Here is a 6829-nt window from a genome sequence, read left to right on the forward strand (position 1 = left end):
ATGGTGACATTTTTAAATATTGTGCCTTTTTAAGTCTGACTCCCCTGGAGGCCTCTTCCTGTTCATGTTTTCTGTGCTGTGTTCTGGGCACATAGAATCTTATATCACCAATTACTCTGCCACTTATTCTATGAAGATCATGACGAGCCCTGCAGATAATCTGTCTAGTCACCTCTCCTAACCAAACCTAAACATGACTACTTGAAATTTCTCTAAAATGTACCACAAAAAGCAACAACTGTTCCCCAAATGGCATTGAGTTCCCTCCTCACTGGGCTGGTATTTCTTTTGCATTGTTCCCTCTGTCTACCTACCATATTTCTACACCAAAAGGAAGAGAGTGAGAATGGGTCTGACTCTCCTCTCTTCTTTCTATTGAGTGTTCCACATTTTCTTTCTATTGAGACTTCTTCCCTAGATAGACCTTTTCTGCACTTTGACAATCACTGGCCATTACATTATGTCTTTGGATTTAATCTCAAGTCTGAAGAAACAGTGTGGGCATGGAGTGTGATGAGCTATAACTGTTACTTTGAGGATAATAATGCAAATTTATTTTATAAAAGAGAAAAAAGGAAGAAGCAGCAGAAGGAGATGGAGGAGAAGAGGGAGGAAGGGGAGGAAAAAGAATATTTGATGTGTGAAGTCATACCAATTTCCTGTTATACCAAGGAAGACTGTATATTAAAATGGAAGCTGCTATTTATATTTAACCATGAATCAATTTCCCCATGAAGTTTCAAGCAGTGAATAGGAGCCTTTTGAAGGAATGTATACTTAGCATGAATACACACGTAAATATGCACACACTGTTAATTGTTTTATCTTTCTTTCCTTCATATTCATCAGTTATGTTCTTCATGATAAAACTTTACTCTTTAGAAAATAAGGACAGCAACAACAAAATTCTTCTGTGGAACTATACTGACAGCATGTCGAGCAAACCAGTTATGAGAGATTCTATTGCCTATATGCTTTTGCAGAATTCTGCCTCTTCTAATAAAGATGTAAAGTCTGTTTTTCATGCCCTTGCATTTTGGTGGCATTTGTGGCTGGCTTGATGGATAGAATGCAGTGGATGTGATGTTGCATGACTTCTAAGGCTTCTGTCTACTCTCTCTCTCTCTCTCTCTCTCTCTCCTTCTCCCTTTATTTCTATCACTTTTTCTTTCTCAAAACATTTGTCTCTGAAACTCAGCTACCATTCTGTGAGAAAGCACAGAGGCCACGTGTAGGTTTTCTCATTGGTAGCCCCAGATAAACTTGCAACAGAGAGTGATCATCAACTGTCAAAAATTTGAGTGAACAAGCCTTCAGGTTCTGAGAGGAGCAGAGAAAAGCTATTTTCTCTAAACATTGTCCAAATTTTGATTTCCGAGTAAAATAAACATGGTTTAAAAAGTGACCTTTCTTAGGCTCAGCAATATTAAATTGAAAGAATGAGATGAGAATTGTGATCCAGTAAGCCACTCCAACCATAGCAAGTTGGTATGTATTAAATAAACATGCAGAAATTGATTTGAAGGACCTGAATAACATGTGTTTAGTTAGATAGAGGCTCAGTCAAGACATCACTTCCATATTACTCTATGCTTATCTTTGCTCTGTGCCATGACCCCTGAAATGTTCATGGCTGTGTTTCCTAACCTACTTCACCAATTCTTAGTTAAACTCGGAAATAGTATGCTTACATGCACTATCTTTTCTATTACTACTGTTTTTATATCACTACTATTTCTACTAATGAAAAATCAGACTGTCTTCCCATACCAGATGAAATAGTTCCAAAGACCTAAGAAAGAAACTCTTCAAAACAACAACAGCAAGTAATTTTTAAATGTTAAAGACTTACTTCTTTAACATTTTTATTTATTTTAGGATTTTTATGCATGCACATTTATAGATATCTTTTTGATTATTTAGGCAAATAAAGTCTATTGGTATTTTGCTGCACATTAAATAGAGACTGTGATCCCACTACACTTCTGGAATTGCTCTGAGATTGTTAATCTGGAAGAAGTCAGCATGAGGAGAAAGCCATACTAGAGTAGAAGGTCAGAAAATAGGGTTATAAACATATCTGTACTTGTTCATTTTAAGTAGAATGTGAGCTAGTAAAATACAAATCTGTTTTAGAATTTGCCTAATTTAAGAAAAACACAAAATGAAAAATTCATTTTTTTCTTTTTTCTCTTGGGCAGGTAAACTTGAATAAATAGTAAAATCAACTGTATATCTAAATTTGGCTTCAGCAAGGAATACCGAGGTCTCAAATCACCTCTAACATTTTTAGTGTTTGCTATATCTTACTAGAGCAGTGCCCTCTATTTAATCCCAAAAGGATTTTTACTTTAATATGGCAATTGCCCTTCAGTTTTTATAGTTGTTTATTCCTCTTTGATAACGAAACTGATCACAAGTTACCTTGCCTGATAATTTATCATTTTTTCAATGATTGAAAACTAAGAACAAACAAAAATGTCTATGCATTTCTGTTTATTCCCTAAGTAATTTCATCTGGTCTCATGGTTTTAATGAAATGCTATCTAAAAGTTGATGATTCTTCAAATGTATATGTAAGTTTTAACTAATTCTTTGGGAAAAAATCAAAATATTCAATTGCCTACATGTTGGTTATTTATTAGAATGTCAAAATCAATCTGTTCAAAACACATTATTACAGTAAAGGGACAAATGCTACTTCTAATAATATGTAGAAATGTCAGTGCCAAGTATCAGGAACAAAATGATGTTCCTGTTTTCTTTTATAAAACAATCAGAATGTTGGTCTGATATTTTACTTTCGTAATGATACAAAAAATGTGGCAATAATTACTATCCAAACAGTTACACTCCAGTCACAGATTAGAGATTCTTTTCTTCCGTTTCCTGTTTTCCTTTCATTATTTTAACCAGGATTTATTATTAATTACAAGGAGGAGCATCCAAAAACTAAATTCATCTCCCATATGAACTGATTGCATTTCCCTGCCACAAAATACACTAGAAACATTTGTCCCCAGCTACCACAACATTGTGGAGTTCCCATGTTAAAAAATACTTTTATTTATTAATCTCTCTAATACCAGCTTAATCTGCAAACATGTTTTGTAATCCTGTTTCATTTTAAAACCAGATTTAGAAATTTAATATTAAAACCATTAGAATGAGAGAAGTCATCTTAAGAACACTTGAAAAAAATTTTAAGAAGTAAAAGGCAGAGAAAGCATAACCAAGAACGTATCTGGAAAAGAAAAAAAAATGCAAAAAAGAAGTGGTCTGTGCTTTACTGAAATCATTTAGACTCTATTTAGAGGACAAAGACAATCACTTCAAGTCTTCAGCAGATGAAGTTTACCCCAGGTCCATCTAGGAACTCAATTATTATTAGTACTAGTGATAATAATACACATACTGACTGGGCACGGTGACTCACGCCTGTAATTCCAGCAGTTTAGGAGGCCGAGGTGGGCGGATCACAAGGTTGGGAAATGGAGACCATCCTGGCTAACACGGTGAAACCCTGTCTCTACTAAAAATACAAAAAATTAGCTGGGTGTGGTGGCGGCGCCTGTAATCCCAGCTACTCAGGAGGCTGAGGCAGCAGAATCTCTTGAACCCAGGAGGCGGAGGTTGCAGTGAGCCAAGATTGCGCCACTGCACTCCAGCCTGGGTGACAGAGCAAGACTCTGTCTCCATAATAAAAATAGACATATTATGAAATATTTAAAATAATATACTTGAAAATAGTAATACATCAACAACCATTTAGCTGAGGGCATGACATTTACCAGACATATATGGCAAATTATTAAAATTAGTCCAGCAACCGTAAGAAAAAGATATTATGACTATTTTACAGTTGAGCAACTATATTTCCAAGAATCTAAGAGTGACTTCTACAACCTTCAGTTTCCTTGAGCCCAACAAATATTTGTCAGATTCATGTGACAGAACACAACCAAGATGATACCATTTCTTTTCTCTAAAGTCAGGGGGACAGACAAAGAAAGAAAGAATGAGAGAAAGAAAGGAAAGAAAGAAGAAAGAGAGAGAGAGAAAGGAAGGAGGAAGGAAGGAGAAGCAGAGGAAGAGGAGGAGGAACAAGAGCAGGAGAAGGAGAAGGAAAGGGAGGGAGGAATGAAGGAAGGAAGAAGGGAGGGAGGGAAGGAAAAAGGGAGGAGGAAGGAAGGAAGGGAAAGGAAAGGAAAGCAAAGGAAGAGAAGACTCTAGTAATAAACCTATAAATAACTTTTTTTTTTTTTTTTTTTTTTTTTTTTTTTTTTGAGAGAGTCTTGCTCTGCCATCCAGACTGGAGTGGAGTGGTGCAATCTTGGCTCACTGTAACCTCCACCTTCTTGGTTCAAGCAATTCCCCTGCCTCAGCCTCATGAGTAGCTGGGATTACAGGCACATGCCACCACGCCCGGCTAATTTTTGTATTTTATTTAGTTTCGCCATTTTGACCAGGCTGGTCTTGAACTCCTGACTTCAGGCAGTTTGCCTGCCTTGGCCTCCCAAAGTGCTGGAATTACAGGCATGAGCCACCACACCCAGCCAATAACTCTTTACAAGGTAGAGCTATCAAGCATGGAAAGAGTGATCAACTGTTGGGCAAGATTGGTTTGGAGATTTACTTTAGCTGACATTTGAACAATGATGATTGAGAATTTACCAACTGAATTGTGATTAACTTTTACCAAGTAACTAAAAATGATAACTTTTGTTTCTCCATTCCCAACATTTCTTAGCATCCCAATTGTGATGCTAAGATTGTAAGCCAAGATTGCACCACTCCACTCCAGCCTGGATGGCAGAGCAAGACTCTCTCTCAAAAAAAAACAAAAAAAACAAAAAAAGTTATTTATAGGTTTGTTACTTGAGTCTTCTCTTCCTTTGCTTCCCTTTCCTTTCCCTAATAATTCTTAGATGTCTTGAGAATTGGGTCGCACTGGAAGGGTAGGGCCACTGGAGACAGCAGGAGAGGCCTCAGTGACGGTCTTCTCACAGACCTCTACATGAGTGGCCTTCGCTGCAGTGACATCCCTCAGGCACAAATGCCTTGGGGGCTCTGTTCTGGCTCCAAATCTTTGCCTTTTCCTGTTCTACTATGAATTCTCCCCCAAAATCATGATGAGCTTACCAGCTTTGGAGTCATTTCCTTACTGCACTATAATTGTCATTTAATGTAATTCCTTCATCTCCTTTTAAAGGATTTTAATATTGAAGGATTATTTTCTCTTTGTTTTCCAGCCAAGACTTCTTTCCATTGCTTTCAGCTTTATTGTCTCTAGAAAATCCTTAACATTCTATGACAAAACAGTAGAGGAAATGAGGCAAGAATCTGAGAATATACCACCGGAAATTAGCCCAAAGTTAATGCCTACACCATTTCTCTTGATTGGATATCTGATTTTATAGCTTCATCCAGGGCACATGTGATGAAGTGAGTTGTGACTGATTGCAATGGAGTTAGGAACCTAGCTCTTCCTCCAAAAAATAATGGGGAAAGGAGCTGTCTGTGGGAGTTGGAGTGCAGTGGAGGCAATTGCATTTCTCAGACACTCGGGGGCTCTATAAGGGTTCCTGAAGAGCATCCCTGTTCCTCCTCTGACTGTTCATGCATGTGCGTGGCTGGTCATGGATGGCAAAGGGGAATTGGAGGAGAGGAAGTAGCTGAGCAAGGGCAGAGAAGAAGTTGTAGCCGTGCAGTATGCTTTGCTACCAAATATAATGAAAATATTCTGGATTTTACTATGATCTCATAGGACACAGTTAACCCATGATTGTTGGGGTAACCTGTGAATTTTATTGAAAATCATTACATTATTTAATCAGTGACCAATGTTTAATCTTTTTCTTCTTGACTCTGAAATAAATGTGGGGAACTCAAGGCCCTTATATACACAAACAAGTGGAAGAAGAGCCTATTTCCCTTAATGCATTAGAGATCAATTTTAGTGTCATAGGCTAGGGTCCCATGAAGCATGCCAGCTGCCATTGGGCGGGGGGAAGCCACTTTCAGGTATATTTTTATTTCACTAAGGGAGACTGATTTCTTACTAGAGATCACTTACAATTTTTTAGAAATTGATTTTCTTTCATAACAACTACTGTGATTAGAAAATCCAGAATATCTGTTTTATCTCTCTTGCTGTGGGTGTAGTTTGCACTTTTTATCCTCATTTTGTTTTCAGAAGAGACAGAGACCAGTAGGCCACCATCTTTAATAAAACAACTTCACATAGTTACCATAGGTTATTAAGTCATTCATCAGCATGAGTCTTTATCCTGGTATGGAATAATCATTGTAACACTTATGATATCATTACTTTGAACACCAGACAAGGGCGTTAATTTATTTCTTTGACTCTCCACCCTAGCTGTCAGCATTTTCATCTTAAAGTGACGAAATCATAGTTAGGAGACCATGCAATCCCAGAAAAAGCAGGCACTCTTTCACACTTCCTCATTCCCCAGCCACACAAATGCTTTCCTGCAGAGATGAAACAAAAAATGTAAAATCAATAAATGGAAAAATGGCAATCATCCCAAGACTGAAGCAACCTTACTTTAACCTAGGTCGTGCTTGAGAAATTTAGCCATGAAAGGTTGGCAGGAAGAATCTTTCCTGAATTGCTCCCTGGGTGGGAACATTCAAGTCTGTTCAGAATAAGTTTCAGGGAAAAAAGTCATGTTTTTCTAACATTTTCAAAGAATTAAGTTGGTGAAAGGCGCTAGATTTGAAGTTCTTAAAAGTAATTATCTCTCCCTAGAGCACACATATTGTTCCAAGGATGGTAAAAACAGTGAACTCTTGTAGTCTTAAA

This window comes from Macaca thibetana, chromosome 3, assembly GCF_024542745.1.
Source record: "Macaca thibetana thibetana isolate TM-01 chromosome 3, ASM2454274v1, whole genome shotgun sequence".
NCBI lineage: Eukaryota > Metazoa > Chordata > Mammalia > Primates > Cercopithecidae > Macaca > Macaca thibetana.